Here is an 18,877-nt window from a genome sequence, read left to right on the forward strand (position 1 = left end):
TTAATGCTGTGCTTATGGATGTTTGCACGCTGAGGTTGATTCAATGGGATAATTCCTTGTCTGGGCTTCACCAAGTGAGGAAGGAATTTTCTGGTGAATGGCCTCATAACTCTCCAATGTGGGCCATCTTTGCTACCCAACCTTATTCAAAAATTGTTTTCAGGCTTATTCTGGGTTCCTTGGACCTGGAAATGTTTTGTTTGGCTTCGGGGCAAAGAGACTTAAAAAAAAAACTGTTATGATTCTGGGGGAGGAGATTGCCCGCCTGTCTGTCAAGGTGTTTCCAAGACTCCCATGATGCAGTGCAGGCATGCAAAATAGGCTAACAATGGTGACTCGCTTCTAATGGAGGTTCTAGCATTGATTATTGTGACTGATTGCTGTAAAATGGGACCTGACGGAGCGCAATAAAGGTATCCATTGGTGACTTGATCTGTGTTTGCTTGTCTCTATTTGTAGTTCGGAATTTTGTGTCTTTTTTGGTAAGGAATGTTTCTAAGTTTAAGCATTTTATTACGAATTGGTCAGCAATTAAGGTTGATATTTTGACAAAAGAGTCGATTCTATTACATTGCTAAGATGGGCTTTTGAAGGTCGTCTATGCCTTGGATGAATCTATGAGTATCCGGGTCTGGTGATGTTTAGTTTGCATTTTTGACGTTTTGGAGTTGGGCCTATATTTTACAGGCGTCTCAGGGTGTTATGGCAATGAAAGACTTAAAGGGACAGCGTCATGGTACTGCGCATGTCAGTGTTTATTGTAGGCTTTTAATCGCCTACAAATAGTTGAACTTTTTAAAAGCTGTCAATACCTTGTTAAAATAATATGCAATATTTTATTGAATGCAATATTTTATAGAAACTACGTTTATTGACAGTTTGTGGTCATTTTCTTTGAATTTAAGTCCCCCACATGTACCAAAAGCTCATAAGTCAGTATTAGAGTTTACTAAATTTCATTGTGTCAGGGTCAGAGAGCTATTGAAAGCACTTACCATGGCACTGCCCCTTTGAATAGCTGTAAAAAAAAAAAAAAAGGGAAGAGAAAATAGCTGGATGGGGTCTCTGTTGGTTTTGTTTTAGTTTTAGTTTTCTTTTATTATAATTTTTTCTGGGGTGGGGGAAGGGGGAATTCAGCTTAAAATTGCCTGTGGTCAATTCAACCAACTAAGCAACTAGTACAAAAGATGTTGGTTTTGCAGTCTTTTATTCAATACTTTCAAGGTTATCATGCAATTCTGTAGTTTGACTGGAAATATATACTTTTTTTCTATTCATTTACAGTTCTATATGTACAGTGTGACCATAGTCATGATTACAATTATTTATAATAATTTTTACCCACTAACAGAAACCAACTTGACTGCAAAAAACTCACTGTAAAGCATAAGATATTAGGCATTTCTTTCATGTGGCTGTGAGGTTGACCTGTCAACATCTACAGGGGCCACACTCAACTCGGAATCATAGGGGTCCATAAAAGCAAGGTGTCGCAGAACCTTTTCCTGCCTTCCTTACTCTCCTTCACCAGGAACACCTGTGCAGCCGACACCCTTAGGTGGATGGGGTGCACAGGTGCTTTGGGTGTGGCCCTGAAGATGGCACAGTGACCACAAGATGTACCAGAATGAAATTGTATATACTGTAAAAACATGTGAGTAGAAAACAGTCAATAGCCATGGAGTTTTCAGTGTGTTGTACATGTTATACATGTTTTAGGATTTACCTAATTACTTACAGTATTTTTTTAAATAGAATTTTTTACTTGTATAATTTAGATGAGTAATACATACTTTTTATAGTATGTTGTAGAACTCGTCTCGTTCCTCCTAAATAACAATCAAAATTATGTTTGTTATTATCTTCGTGCAAAGGAACCTACAGTAGTTTTTTAATCAGATAATTGTTTTTCCTTCAACACTCCCCTGTTATTTCAACAGCTCTCCCTTGAGTTTGCTTGTCTTAGAAATAGACCTTGTTTGATAAACAAAGACATGTTACCCACTTATTCAATAATAGGTAACAACTGCAATATTGTACTGTATGAAAAGAGTGCCCCTCCCCCTTCTAATGTTGACATCAGTAAATCTAGCAAGCTCATTTTGCTAGATGTATGATGTATACCAGGCTTGTATCCTCCAGGTCCATTTCCATACTCCGTGAAGACTTCTGAAACCATCTTGGATGCCATTACGGAATTGACCCGGAGACCCGGAGAAAAATTCACGAGGGGGAGGGCCAGTCAACACTCCTCTCCCCAAAGTCAGACGGTTGTTTGGATGGTCTGTTTTTTTTTTTTTTTTCTTATTTTTCCGAAAACTACGCAGGAGTGAGAGGGGTTAAGCACTACGAAAAAAAAAATTGAATAGAAAAAAAAAAAAAAAAAGAAAAAGAAAAAAGGCCATTGGCATAGGATCGAACCCGACCTGAAAAACAAAACGGAAACCATACATACGGATTACCCAATCGGTATGGCAGCACAAGGCTTTTACGGAAGGCTGTAAAGAACCCGAAGGCCCCAAGCACCGATATTTCCGGCGAATATGCTGTACAACACTCTTGCAAGGTATTCCGACCCGCGCATTAATGGGGAGGGCAATAACCAGGATCCCAGGCCTGTAATACGGTTACGCCACGCACAGCTCGCTGAGATAGAGGATGAAAAAAATACAGGTCTATTTGGGCGTCTTGAGTCCCTTGGGGGCTCGCTATGTCGGCGCGTGGCATCGTAACGCACGGGCGCATTGTCTTTTATCGTGTACAGGACATCAAACAAGCGAAGAAAGAAAAACGTTTTTTTTTTTGGGAACCGTTTTTTTATATCATGCAAAAAGCGAAAATAAATAGAAATAAATAAAGTGCGATTTGGCGATTCTGTTTTTCTTTGTAGAGCTTATTAAGCTATTCACCGGCCTAAATATTCATAAAAGAAAATAAAAAATGCAATGAAGGACGTAAGGGGGAGAGGTTTGTAAAATCGCATAGAATATCGACAAAATCCGCAATACTGTCTACGCTGACTAAGTATAGCTGTATTTCACTTTAACCCTTTCACTCCTGGGTACTTTTGAGCAACATTGTAAGAAAAACAGACTGAAAACAGAAACCTCCCCCCCCTATTTCAAGTCCAACACTACCAGTTAAGCTAAGCTACCGCTGACCCAAGACGGTATGCCTTGAAGTTTCCAACAATGTACTGCGGTGCCTTTTCTTTGTAGCGACGGCACTGCTACAGCCTGTTGCTTACAACAGTTTTGCTTGTAATTTGCTTAAAAATTACAGCTTTTTCACATCTGGAGAGTGCCTTAGGACATCATGAAGTTTTTTTGGGCATAATTAATGCTGTGCTTATGGATGTTTGCACGCTGAGGTTGATTCAATGGGATAATTCCTTGTCTGGGCTTCACCAAGTGAGGAAGGAATTTTCTGGTGAATGGCCTCATAACTCTCCAATGTGGGCCATCTTTGCTACCCAACCTTATTCAAAAATTGTTTTCAGGCTTATTCTGGGTTCCTTGGACCTGGAAATGTTTTGTTTGGCTTCGGGGCAAAGAGACTTAAAAAAAAAACTGTTATGATTCTGGGGGAGGAGATTGCCCGCCTGTCTGTCAAGGTGTTTCCAAGACTCCCATGATGCAGTGCAGGCATGCAAAATAGGCTAACAATGGTGACTCGCTTCTAATGGAGGTTCTAGCATTGATTATTGTGACTGATTGCTGTAAAATGGGACCTGACGGAGCGCAATAAAGGTATCCATTGGTGACTTGATCTGTGTTTGCTTGTCTCTATTTGTAGTTCGGAATTTTGTGTCTTTTTTGGTAAGGAATGTTTCTAAGTTTAAGCATTTTATTACGAATTGGTCAGCAATTAAGGTTGATATTTTGACAAAAGAGTCGATTCTATTACATTGCTAAGATGGGCTTTTGAAGGTCGTCTATGCCTTGGATGAATCTATGAGTATCCGGGTCTGGTGATGTTTAGTTTGCATTTTTGACGTTTTGGAGTTGGGCCTATATTTTACAGGCGTCTCAGGGTGTTATGGCAATGAAAGACTTAAAGGGACAGCGTCATGGTACTGCGCATGTCAGTGTTTATTGTAGGCTTTTAATCGCCTACAAATAGTTGAACTTTTTAAAAGCTGTCAATACCTTGTTAAAATAATATGCAATATTTTATTGAATGCAATATTTTATAGAAACTACGTTTATTGACAGTTTGTGGTCATTTTCTTTGAATTTAAGTCCCCCACATGTACCAAAAGCTCATAAGTCAGTATTAGAGTTTACTAAATTTCATTGTGTCAGGGTCAGAGAGCTATTGAAAGCACTTACCATGGCACTGCCCCTTTGAATAGCTGTAAAAAAAAAAAAAAAGGGAAGAGAAAATAGCTGGATGGGGTCTCTGTTGGTTTTGTTTTAGTTTTAGTTTTCTTTTATTATAATTTTTTCTGGGGTGGGGGAAGGGGGAATTCAGCTTAAAATTGCCTGTGGTCAATTCAACCAACTAAGCAACTAGTACAAAAGATGTTGGTTTTGCAGTCTTTTATTCAATACTTTCAAGGTTATCATGCAATTCTGTAGTTTGACTGGAAATATATACTTTTTTTCTATTCATTTACAGTTCTATATGTACAGTGTGACCATAGTCATGATTACAATTATTTATAATAATTTTTACCCACTAACAGAAACCAACTTGACTGCAAAAAACTCACTGTAAAGCATAAGATATTAGGCATTTCTTTCATGTGGCTGTGAGGTTGACCTGTCAACATCTACAGGGGCCACACTCAACTCGGAATCATAGGGGTCCATAAAAGCAAGGTGTCGCAGAACCTTTTCCTGCCTTCCTTACTCTCCTTCACCAGGAACACCTGTGCAGCCGACACCCTTAGGTGGATGGGGTGCACAGGTGCTTTGGGTGTGGCCCTGAAGATGGCACAGTGACCACAAGATGTACCAGAATGAAATTGTATATACTGTAAAAACATGTGAGTAGAAAACAGTCAATAGCCATGGAGTTTTCAGTGTGTTGTACATGTTATACATGTTTTAGGATTTACCTAATTACTTACAGTATTTTTTTAAATAGAATTTTTTACTTGTATAATTTAGATGAGTAATACATACTTTTTATAGTATGTTGTAGAACTCGTCTCGTTCCTCCTAAATAACAATCAAAATTATGTTTGTTATTATCTTCGTGCAAAGGAACCTACAGTAGTTTTTTAATCAGATAATTGTTTTTCCTTCAACACTCCCCTGTTATTTCAACAGCTCTCCCTTGAGTTTGCTTGTCTTAGAAATAGACCTTGTTTGATAAACAAAGACATGTTACCCACTTATTCAATAATAGGTAACAACTGCAATATTGTACTGTATGAAAAGAGTGCCCCTCCCCCTTCTAATGTTGACATCAGTAAATCTAGCAAGCTCATTTTGCTAGATGTATGATGTATACCAGGCTTGTATCCTCCAGGTCCATTTCCATACTCCGTGAAGACTTCTGAAACCATCTTGGATGCCATTACGGAATTGACCCGGAGACCCGGAGAAAAATTCACGAGGGGGAGGGCCAGTCAACACTCCTCTCCCCAAAGTCAGACGGTTGTTTGGATGGTCTGTTTTTTTTTTTTTTTCTTATTTTTCCGAAAACTACGCAGGAGTGAGAGGGGTTAAGCACTACGAAAAAAAAAATTGAATAGAAAAAAAAAAAAAAAAAGAAAAAGAAAAAAGGCCATTGGCATAGGATCGAACCCGACCTGAAAAACAAAACGGAAACCATACATACGGATTACCCAATCGGTATGGCAGCACAAGGCTTTTACGGAAGGCTGTAAAGAACCCGAAGGCCCCAAGCACCGATATTTCCGGCGAATATGCTGTACAACACTCTTGCAAGGTATTCCGACCCGCGCATTAATGGGGAGGGCAATAACCAGGATCCCAGGCCTGTAATACGGTTACGCCACGCACAGCTCGCTGAGATAGAGGATGAAAAAAATACAGGTCTATTTGGGCGTCTTGAGTCCCTTGGGGGCTCGCTATGTCGGCGCGTGGCATCGTAACGCACGGGCGCATTGTCTTTTATCGTGTACAGGACATCAAACAAGCGAAGAAAGAAAAACGTTTTTTTTTTTGGGAACCGTTTTTTTATATCATGCAAAAAGCGAAAATAAATAGAAATAAATAAAGTGCGATTTGGCGATTCTGTTTTTCTTTGTAGAGCTTATTAAGCTATTCACCGGCCTAAATATTCATAAAAGAAAATAAAAAATGCAATGAAGGACGTAAGGGGGAGAGGTTTGTAAAATCGCATAGAATATCGACAAAATCCGCAATACTGTCTACGCTGACTAAGTATAGCTGTATTTCACTTTAACCCTTTCACTCCTGGGTACTTTTGAGCAACATTGTAAGAAAAACAGACTGAAAACAGAAACCTCCCCCCCCTATTTCAAGTCCAACACTACCAGTTAAGCTAAGCTACCGCTGACCCAAGACGGTATGCCTTGAAGTTTCCAACAATGTACTGCGGTGCCTTTTCTTTGTAGCGACGGCACTGCTACAGCCTGTTGCTTACAACAGTTTTGCTTGTAATTTGCTTAAAAATTACAGCTTTTTCACATCTGGAGAGTGCCTTAGGACATCATGAAGTTTTTTTGGGCATAATTAATGCTGTGCTTATGGATGTTTGCACGCTGAGGTTGATTCAATGGGATAATTCCTTGTCTGGGCTTCACCAAGTGAGGAAGGAATTTTCTGGTGAATGGCCTCATAACTCTCCAATGTGGGCCATCTTTGCTACCCAACCTTATTCAAAAATTGTTTTCAGGCTTATTCTGGGTTCCTTGGACCTGGAAATGTTTTGTTTGGCTTCGGGGCAAAGAGACTTAAAAAAAAAACTGTTATGATTCTGGGGGAGGAGATTGCCCGCCTGTCTGTCAAGGTGTTTCCAAGACTCCCATGATGCAGTGCAGGCATGCAAAATAGGCTAACAATGGTGACTCGCTTCTAATGGAGGTTCTAGCATTGATTATTGTGACTGATTGCTGTAAAATGGGACCTGACGGAGCGCAATAAAGGTATCCATTGGTGACTTGATCTGTGTTTGCTTGTCTCTATTTGTAGTTCGGAATTTTGTGTCTTTTTTGGTAAGGAATGTTTCTAAGTTTAAGCATTTTATTACGAATTGGTCAGCAATTAAGGTTGATATTTTGACAAAAGAGTCGATTCTATTACATTGCTAAGATGGGCTTTTGAAGGTCGTCTATGCCTTGGATGAATCTATGAGTATCCGGGTCTGGTGATGTTTAGTTTGCATTTTTGACGTTTTGGAGTTGGGCCTATATTTTACAGGCGTCTCAGGGTGTTATGGCAATGAAAGACTTAAAGGGACAGCGTCATGGTACTGCGCATGTCAGTGTTTATTGTAGGCTTTTAATCGCCTACAAATAGTTGAACTTTTTAAAAGCTGTCAATACCTTGTTAAAATAATATGCAATATTTTATTGAATGCAATATTTTATAGAAACTACGTTTATTGACAGTTTGTGGTCATTTTCTTTGAATTTAAGTCCCCCACATGTACCAAAAGCTCATAAGTCAGTATTAGAGTTTACTAAATTTCATTGTGTCAGGGTCAGAGAGCTATTGAAAGCACTTACCATGGCACTGCCCCTTTGAATAGCTGTAAAAAAAAAAAAAAAGGGAAGAGAAAATAGCTGGATGGGGTCTCTGTTGGTTTTGTTTTAGTTTTAGTTTTCTTTTATTATAATTTTTTCTGGGGTGGGGGAAGGGGGAATTCAGCTTAAAATTGCCTGTGGTCAATTCAACCAACTAAGCAACTAGTACAAAAGATGTTGGTTTTGCAGTCTTTTATTCAATACTTTCAAGGTTATCATGCAATTCTGTAGTTTGACTGGAAATATATACTTTTTTTCTATTCATTTACAGTTCTATATGTACAGTGTGACCATAGTCATGATTACAATTATTTATAATAATTTTTACCCACTAACAGAAACCAACTTGACTGCAAAAAACTCACTGTAAAGCATAAGATATTAGGCATTTCTTTCATGTGGCTGTGAGGTTGACCTGTCAACATCTACAGGGGCCACACTCAACTCGGAATCATAGGGGTCCATAAAAGCAAGGTGTCGCAGAACCTTTTCCTGCCTTCCTTACTCTCCTTCACCAGGAACACCTGTGCAGCCGACACCCTTAGGTGGATGGGGTGCACAGGTGCTTTGGGTGTGGCCCTGAAGATGGCACAGTGACCACAAGATGTACCAGAATGAAATTGTATATACTGTAAAAACATGTGAGTAGAAAACAGTCAATAGCCATGGAGTTTTCAGTGTGTTGTACATGTTATACATGTTTTAGGATTTACCTAATTACTTACAGTATTTTTTTAAATAGAATTTTTTACTTGTATAATTTAGATGAGTAATACATACTTTTTATAGTATGTTGTAGAACTCGTCTCGTTCCTCCTAAATAACAATCAAAATTATGTTTGTTATTATCTTCGTGCAAAGGAACCTACAGTAGTTTTTTAATCAGATAATTGTTTTTCCTTCAACACTCCCCTGTTATTTCAACAGCTCTCCCTTGAGTTTGCTTGTCTTAGAAATAGACCTTGTTTGATAAACAAAGACATGTTACCCACTTATTCAATAATAGGTAACAACTGCAATATTGTACTGTATGAAAAGAGTGCCCCTCCCCCTTCTAATGTTGACATCAGTAAATCTAGCAAGCTCATTTTGCTAGATGTATGATGTATACCAGGCTTGTATCCTCCAGGTCCATTTCCATACTCCGTGAAGACTTCTGAAACCATCTTGGATGCCATTACGGAATTGACCCGGAGACCCGGAGAAAAATTCACGAGGGGGAGGGCCAGTCAACACTCCTCTCCCCAAAGTCAGACGGTTGTTTGGATGGTCTGTTTTTTTTTTTTTTTCTTATTTTTCCGAAAACTACGCAGGAGTGAGAGGGGTTAAGCACTACGAAAAAAAAAATTGAATAGAAAAAAAAAAAAAAAAAGAAAAAGAAAAAAGGCCATTGGCATAGGATCGAACCCGACCTGAAAAACAAAACGGAAACCATACATACGGATTACCCAATCGGTATGGCAGCACAAGGCTTTTACGGAAGGCTGTAAAGAACCCGAAGGCCCCAAGCACCGATATTTCCGGCGAATATGCTGTACAACACTCTTGCAAGGTATTCCGACCCGCGCATTAATGGGGAGGGCAATAACCAGGATCCCAGGCCTGTAATACGGTTACGCCACGCACAGCTCGCTGAGATAGAGGATGAAAAAAATACAGGTCTATTTGGGCGTCTTGAGTCCCTTGGGGGCTCGCTATGTCGGCGCGTGGCATCGTAACGCACGGGCGCATTGTCTTTTATCGTGTACAGGACATCAAACAAGCGAAGAAAGAAAAACGTTTTTTTTTTTGGGAACCGTTTTTTTATATCATGCAAAAAGCGAAAATAAATAGAAATAAATAAAGTGCGATTTGGCGATTCTGTTTTTCTTTGTAGAGCTTATTAAGCTATTCACCGGCCTAAATATTCATAAAAGAAAATAAAAAATGCAATGAAGGACGTAAGGGGGAGAGGTTTGTAAAATCGCATAGAATATCGACAAAATCCGCAATACTGTCTACGCTGACTAAGTATAGCTGTATTTCACTTTAACCCTTTCACTCCTGGGTACTTTTGAGCAACATTGTAAGAAAAACAGACTGAAAACAGAAACCTCCCCCCCCTATTTCAAGTCCAACACTACCAGTTAAGCTAAGCTACCGCTGACCCAAGACGGTATGCCTTGAAGTTTTCCAACAATGTACTGCGGTGCCTTTTCTTTGTAGCGACGGCACTGCTACAGCCTGTTGCTTACAACAGTTTTGCTTGTAATTTGCTTAAAAATTACAGCTTTTTCACATCTGGAGAGTGCCTTAGGACATCATGAAGTTTTTTTGGGCATAATTAATGCTGTGCTTATGGATGTTTGCACGCTGAGGTTGATTCAATGGGATAATTCCTTGTCTGGGCTTCACCAAGTGAGGAAGGAATTTTCTGGTGAATGGCCTCATAACTCTCCAATGTGGGCCATCTTTGCTACCCAACCTTATTCAAAAATTGTTTTCAGGCTTATTCTGGGTTCCTTGGACCTGGAAATGTTTTGTTTGGCTTCGGGGCAAAGAGACTTAAAAAAAAAACTGTTATGATTCTGGGGGAGGAGATTGCCCGCCTGTCTGTCAAGGTGTTTCCAAGACTCCCATGATGCAGTGCAGGCATGCAAAATAGGCTAACAATGGTGACTCGCTTCTAATGGAGGTTCTAGCATTGATTATTGTGACTGATTGCTGTAAAATGGGACCTGACGGAGCGCAATAAAGGTATCCATTGGTGACTTGATCTGTGTTTGCTTGTCTCTATTTGTAGTTCGGAATTTTGTGTCTTTTTTGGTAAGGAATGTTTCTAAGTTTAAGCATTTTATTACGAATTGGTCAGCAATTAAGGTTGATATTTTGACAAAAGAGTCGATTCTATTACATTGCTAAGATGGGCTTTTGAAGGTCGTCTATGCCTTGGATGAATCTATGAGTATCCGGGTCTGGTGATGTTTAGTTTGCATTTTTGACGTTTTGGAGTTGGGCCTATATTTTACAGGCGTCTCAGGGTGTTATGGCAATGAAAGACTTAAAGGGACAGCGTCATGGTACTGCGCATGTCAGTGTTTATTGTAGGCTTTTAATCGCCTACAAATAGTTGAACTTTTTAAAAGCTGTCAATACCTTGTTAAAATAATATGCAATATTTTATTGAATGCAATATTTTATAGAAACTACGTTTATTGACAGTTTGTGGTCATTTTCTTTGAATTTAAGTCCCCCACATGTACCAAAAGCTCATAAGTCAGTATTAGAGTTTACTAAATTTCATTGTGTCAGGGTCAGAGAGCTATTGAAAGCACTTACCATGGCACTGCCCCTTTGAATAGCTGTAAAAAAAAAAAAAAGGGAAGAGAAAATAGCTGGATGGGGTCTCTGTTGGTTTTGTTTTAGTTTTAGTTTTCTTTTATTATAATTTTTTCTGGGGTGGGGGAAGGGGGAATTCAGCTTAAAATTGCCTGTGGTCAATTCAACCAACTAAGCAACTAGTACAAAAGATGTTGGTTTTGCAGTCTTTTATTCAATACTTTCAAGGTTATCATGCAATTCTGTAGTTTGACTGGAAATATATACTTTTTTTCTATTCATTTACAGTTCTATATGTACAGTGTGACCATAGTCATGATTACAATTATTTATAATAATTTTTACCCACTAACAGAAACCAACTTGACTGCAAAAAACTCACTGTAAAGCATAAGATATTAGGCATTTCTTTCATGTGGCTGTGAGGTTGACCTGTCAACATCTACAGGGGCCACACTCAACTCGGAATCATAGGGGTCCATAAAAGCAAGGTGTCGCAGAACCTTTTCCTGCCTTCCTTACTCTCCTTCACCAGGAACACCTGTGCAGCCGACACCCTTAGGTGGATGGGGTGCACAGGTGCTTTGGGTGTGGCCCTGAAGATGGCACAGTGACCACAAGATGTACCAGAATGAAATTGTATATACTGTAAAAACATGTGAGTAGAAAACAGTCAATAGCCATGGAGTTTTCAGTGTGTTGTACATGTTATACATGTTTTAGGATTTACCTAATTACTTACAGTATTTTTTTATATAGAATTTTTTACTTGTATAATTTAGATGAGTAATACATACTTTTTATAGTATGTTGTAGAACTCGTCTCGTTCCTCCTAAATAACAATCAAAATTATGTTTGTTATTATCTTCGTGCAAAGGAACCTACAGTAGTTTTTTAATCAGATAATTGTTTTTCCTTCAACACTCCCCTGTTATTTCAACAGCTCTCCCTTGAGTTTGCTTGTCTTAGAAATAGACCTTGTTTGATAAACAAAGACATGTTACCCACTTATTCAATAATAGGTAACAACTGCAATATTGTACTGTATGAAAAGAGTGCCCCTCCCCCTTCTAATGTTGACATCAGTAAATCTAGCAAGCTCATTTTGCTAGATGTATGATGTATACCAGGCTTGTATCCTCCAGGTCCATTTCCATACTCCGTGAAGACTTCTGAAACCATCTTGGATGCCATTACGGAATTGACCCGGAGACCCGGAGAAAAATTCACGAGGGGGAGGGCCAGTCAACACTCCTCTCCCCAAAGTCAGACGGTTGTTTGGATGGTCTGTTTTTTTTTTTTTTTTTTCTTATTTTTCCGAAAACTACGCAGGAGTGAGAGGGGTTAAGCACTACGAAAAAAAAAATTGAATAGAAAAAAAAAAAAAAAAGAAAAAGAAAAAAGGCCATTGGCATAGGATCGAACCCGACCTGAAAAACAAAACGGAAACCATACATACGGATTACCCAATCGGTATGGCAGCACAAGGCTTTTACGGAAGGCTGTAAAGAACCCGAAGGCCCCAAGCACCGATATTTCCGGCGAATATGCTGTACAACACTCTTGCAAGGTATTCCGACCCGCGCATTAATGGGGAGGACAATAACCAGGATCCCAGGCCTGTAATACGGTTACGCCACGCACAGCTCGCTGAGATAGAGGATGAAAAAAATACAGGTCTATTTGGGCGTCTTGAGTCCCTTGGGGGCTCGCTATGTCGGCGCGTGGCATCGTAACGCACAGGCGCATTGTCTTTTATCGTGTACAGGACATCAAACAAGCGAAGAAAGAAAAACGTTTTTTTTTTTGGGAACCGTTTTTTTATATCATGCAAAAAGCGAAAATAAATAGAAATAAATAAAGTGCGATTTGGCGATTCTGTTTTTCTTTGTAGAGCTTATTAAGCTATTCACCGGCCTAAATATTCATAAAAGAAAATAAAAAATGCAATGAAGGACGTAAGGGGGAGAGGTTTGTAAAATCGCATAGAATATCGACATAATCCGCAATACTGTCTACGCTGACTAAGTATAGCTGTATTTCACTTTAACCCTTTCACTCCTGGGTACTTTTGAGCAACATTGTAAGAAAAACAGACTGAAAACAGAAACCTCCCCCCCTATTTCAAGTCCAACACTACCAGTTAAGCTAAGCTACCGCTGACCCAAGACGGTATGCCTTGAAGTTTCCAACAATGTACTGCGGTGCCTTTTCTTTGTAGCGACGGCACTGCTACAGCCTGTTGCTTACAACAGTTTTGCTTGTAATTTGCTTAAAAATTACAGCTTTTTCACATCTGGAGAGTGCCTTAGGACATCATGAAGTTTTTTTGGGCATAATTAATGCTGTGCTTATGGATGTTTGCACGCTGAGGTTGATTCAATGGGATAATTCCTTGTCTGGGCTTCACCAAGTGAGGAAGGAATTTTCTGGTGAATGGCCTCATAACTCTCCAATGTGGGCCATCTTTGCTACCCAACCTTATTCAAAAATTGTTTTCAGGCTTATTCTGGGTTCCTTGGACCTGGAAATGTTTTGTTTGGCTTCGGGGCAAAGAGACTTAAAAAAAAAACTGTTATGATTCTGGGGGAGGAGATTGCCCGCCTGTCTGTCAAGGTGTTTCCAAGACTCCCATGATGCAGTGCAGGCATGCAAAATAGGCTAACAATGGTGACTCGCTTCTAATGGAGGTTCTAGCATTGATTATTGTGACTGATTGCTGTAAAATGGGACCTGACGGAGCGCAATAAAGGTATCCATTGGTGACTTGATCTGTGTTTGCTTGTCTCTATTTGTAGTTCGGAATTTTGTGTCTTTTTTGGTAAGGAATGTTTCTAAGTTTAAGCATTTTATTACGAATTGGTCAGCAATTAAGGTTGATATTTTGACAAAAGAGTCGATTCTATTACATTGCTAAGATGGGCTTTTGAAGGTCGTCTATGCCTTGGATGAATCTATGAGTATCCGGGTCTGGTGATGTTTAGTTTGCATTTTTGACGTTTTGGAGTTGGGCCTATATTTTACAGGCGTCTCAGGGTGTTATGGCAATGAAAGACTTAAAGGGACAGCGTCATGGTACTGCGCATGTCAGTGTTTATTGTAGGCTTTTAATCGCCTACAAATAGTTGAACTTTTTAAAAGCTGTCAATACCTTGTTAAAATAATATGCAATATTTTATTGAATGCAATATTTTATAGAAACTACGTTTATTGACAGTTTGTGGTCATTTTCTTTGAATTTAAGTCCCCCACATGTACCAAAAGCTCATAAGTCAGTATTAGAGTTTACTAAATTTCATTGTGTCAGGGTCAGAGAGCTATTGAAAGCACTTACCATGGCACTGCCCCTTTGAATAGCTGTAAAAAAAAAAAAAGGGAAGAGAAAATAGCTGGATGGGGTCTCTGTTGGTTTTGTTTTAGTTTTAGTTTTCTTTTATTATAATTTTTTCTGGGGTGGGGGAAGGGGGAATTCAGCTTAAAATTGCCTGTGGTCAATTCAACCAACTAAGCAACTAGTACAAAAGATGTTGGTTTTGCAGTCTTTTATTCAATACTTTCAAGGTTATCATGCAATTCTGTAGTTTGACTGGAAATATATACTTTTTTTCTATTCATTTACAGTTCTATATGTACAGTGTGACCATAGTCATGATTACAATTATTTATAATAATTTTTACCCACTAACAGAAACCAACTTGACTGCAAAAAACTCACTGTAAAGCATAAGATATTAGGCATTTCTTTCATGTGGCTGTGAGGTTGACCTGTCAACATCTACAGGGGCCACACTCAACTCAGAATCATAGGGGTCCATAAAAGCAAGGTGTCGCAGAACCTTTTCCTGCCTTCCTTACTCTCCTTCACCAGGAACACCTGTGCAGCCGACACCCTTAGGTGGATGGGGTGCACAGGTGCTTTGGGTGTGGCCCTGAAGATGGCACAGTGACCACAAGATGTACCAGAATGAAATTGTATATACTGTAAAAACATGTGAGTAGAAAACAGTCAATAGCCATGGAGTTTTCAGTGTGTTGTACATGTTATACATGTTTTAGGATTTACCTAATTACTTACAGTATTTTTTTATATAGAATTTTTTACTTGTATAATTTAGATGAGTAATACATACTTTTTATAGTATGTTGTAGAACTCGTCTCGTTCCTCCTAAATAACAATCAAAATTATGTTTGTTATTATCTTCGTGCAAAGGAACCTACAGTAGTTTTTTAATCAGATAATTGTTTTTCCTTCAACACTCCCCTGTTATTTCAACAGCTCTCCCTTGAGTTTGCTTGTCTTAGAAATAGACCTTGTTTGATAAACAAAGACATGTTACCCACTTATTCAATAATAGGTAACAACTGCAATATTGTACTGTATGAAAAGAGTGCCCCTCCCCCTTCTAATGTTGACATCAGTAAATCTAGCAAGCTCATTTTGCTAGATGTATGATGTATACCAGGCTTGTATCCTCCAGGTCCATTTCCATACTCCGTGAAGACTTCTGAAACCATCTTGGATGCCATTACGGAATTGACCCGGAGACCCGGAGAAAAATTCACGAGGGGGAGGGCCAGTCAACACTCCTCTCCCCAAAGTCAGACGGTTGTTTGGATGGTCTGTTTTTTTTTTTTTTTTTTCTTATTTTTCCGAAAACTACGCAGGAGTGAGAGGGGTTAAGCACTACGAAAAAAAAAATTGAATAGAAAAAAAAAAAAAAAAGAAAAAGAAAAAAGGCCATTGGCATAGGATCGAACCCGACCTGAAAAACAAAACGGAAACCATACATACGGATTACCCAATCGGTATGGCAGCACAAGGCTTTTACGGAAGGCTGTAAAGAACCCGAAGGCCCCAAGCACCGATATTTCCGGCGAATATGCTGTACAACACTCTTGCAAGGTATTCCGACCCGCGCATTAATGGGGAGGACAATAACCAGGATCCCAGGCCTGTAATACGGTTACGCCACGCACAGCTCGCTGAGATAGAGGATGAAAAAAATACAGGTCTATTTGGGCGTCTTGAGTCCCTTGGGGGCTCGCTATGTCGGCGCGTGGCATCGTAACGCACGGGCGCATTGTCTTTTATCGTGTACAGGACATCAAACAAGCGAAGAAAGAAAAACGTTTTTTTTTTTGGGAACCGTTTTTTTATATCATGCAAAAAGCGAAAATAAATAGAAATAAATAAAGTGCGATTTGGCGATTCTGTTTTTCTTTGTAGAGCTTATTAAGCTATTCACCGGCCTAAATATTCATAAAAGAAAATAAAAAATGCAATGAAGGACGTAAGGGGGAGAGGTTTGTAAAATCGCATAGAATATCGACAAAATCCGCAATACTGTCTACGCTGACTAAGTATAGCTGTATTTCACTTTAACCCTTTCACTCCTGGGTACTTTTGAGCAACATTGTAAGAAAAACAGACTGAAAACAGAAACCTCCCCCCCTATTTCAAGTCCAACACTACCAGTTAAGCTAAGCTACCGCTGACCCAAGACGGTATGCCTTGAAGTTTCCAACAATGTACTGCGGTGCCTTTTCTTTGTAGCGACGGCACTGCTACAGCCTGTTGCTTACAACAGTTTTGCTTGTAATTTGCTTAAAAATTACAGCTTTTTCACATCTGGAGAGTGCCTTAGGACATCATGAAGTTTTTTTGGGCATAATTAATGCTGTGCTTATGGATGTTTGCACGCTGAGGTTGATTCAATGGGATAATTCCTTGTCTGGGCTTCACCAAGTGAGGAAGGAATTTTCTGGTGAATGGCCTCATAACTCTCCAATGTGGGCCATCTTTGCTACCCAACCTTATTCAAAAATTGTTTTCAGGCTTATTCTGGGTTCCTTGGACCTGGAAATGTTTTGTTTGGCTTCGGGGCAAAGAGACTTAAAAAAAAAACTGTTATGATTCTGGGGGAGGAGATTGCCCGCCTGTCTGTCAAGGTGTTTCCAAGACTCCCATGATGCAGTGCAGGCATGCAAAATAGGCTAACAATGGTGACTCGCTTCTAATGGAGGTTCTAGCATTGATTATTGTGACTGATTGCTGTAAAATGGGACCTGACGGAGCGCAATAAAGGTATCCATTGGTGACTTGATCTGTGTTTGCTTGTCTCTATTTGTAGTTCGGAATTTTGTGTCTTTTTTGGTAAGGAATGTTTCTAAGTTTAAGCATTTTATTACGAATTGGTCAGCAATTAAGGTTGATATTTTGACAAAAGAGTCGATTCTATTACATTGCTAAGATGGGCTTTTGAAGGTCGTCTATGCCTTGGATGAATCTATGAGTATCCGGGTCTGGTGATGTTTAGTTTGCATTTTTGACGTTTTGGAGTTGGGCCTATATTTTACAGGCGTCTCAGGGTGTTATGGCAATGAAAGACTTAAAGGGACAGCGTCATGGTACTGCGCATGTCAGTGTTTATTGTAGGCTTTTAATCGCCTACAAATAGTTGAACTTTTTAAAAGCTGTCAATACCTTGTTAAAATAATATGCAATATTTTATTGAATGCAATATTTTATAGAAACTACGTTTATTGACAGTTTGTGGTCATTTTCTTTGAATTTAAGTCCCCCACATGTACCAAAAGCTCATAAGTCAGTATTAGAGTTTACTAAATTTCATTGTGTCAGGGTCAGAGAGCTATTGAAAGCACTTACCATGGCACTGCCCCTTTGAATAGCTGTAAAAAAAAAAAAAGGGAAGAGAAAATAGCTGGATGGGGTCTCTGTTGGTTTTGTTTTAGTTTTAGTTTTCTTTTATTATAATTTTTTCTGGGGTGGGGGAAGGGGGAATTCAGCTTAAAATTGCCTGTGGTCAATTCAACCAACTAAGCAACTAGTACAAAAGATGTTGGTTTTGCAGTCTTTTATTCAATACTTTCAAGGTTATCATGCAATTCTGTAGTTTGACTGGAAATATATACTTTTTTTCTATTCATTTACAGTTCTATATGTACAGTGTGACCATAGTCATGATTACAATTATTTATAATAATTTTTACCCACTAACAGAAACCAACTTGACTGCAAAAAACTCACTGTAAAGCATAAGATATTAGGCATTTCTTTCATGTGGCTGTGAGGTTGACCTGTCAACATCTACAGGGGCCACACTCAACTCGGAATCATAGGGGTCCATAAAAGCAAGGTGTCGCAGAACCTTTTCCTGCCTTCCTTACTCTCCTTCACCAGGAACACCTGTGCAGCCGACACCCTTAGGTGGATGGGGTGCACAGGTGCTTTGGGTGTGGCCCTGAAGATGGCACAGTGACCACAAGATGTACCAGAATGAAATTGTATATACTGTAAAAACATGTGAGTAGAAAACAGTCAATAGCCATGGAGTTTTCAGTGTGTTGTACATGTTATACATGTTTTAGGATTTACCTAATTACTTACAGTATTTTTTTATATAGAATTTTTTACTTGTATAATTTAGATGAGTAATACATACTTTTTATAGTATGTTGTAGAACTCGTCTCGTTCCTCCTAAATAACAATCAAAATTATGTTTGTTATTATCTTCGTGCAAAGGAACCTACAGTAGTTTTTTAATCAGATAATTGTTTTTCCTTCAACACTCCCCTGTTATTTCAACAGCTCTCCCTTGAGTTTGCTTGTCTTAGAAATAGACCTTGTTTGATAAACAAAGACATGTTACCCACTTATTCAATAATAGGTAACAACTGCAATATTGTACTGTATGAAAAGAGTGCCCCTCCCCCTTCTAATGTTGACATCAGTAAATCTAGCAAGCTCATTTTGCTAGATGTATGATGTATACCAGGCTTGTATCCTCCAGGTCCATTTCCATACTCCGTGAAGACTTCTGAAACCATCTTGGATGCCATTACGGAATTGAC

This window comes from Nematostella vectensis, chromosome 7, assembly GCF_932526225.1.
Source record: "Nematostella vectensis chromosome 7, jaNemVect1.1, whole genome shotgun sequence".
NCBI lineage: Eukaryota > Metazoa > Cnidaria > Anthozoa > Actiniaria > Edwardsiidae > Nematostella > Nematostella vectensis.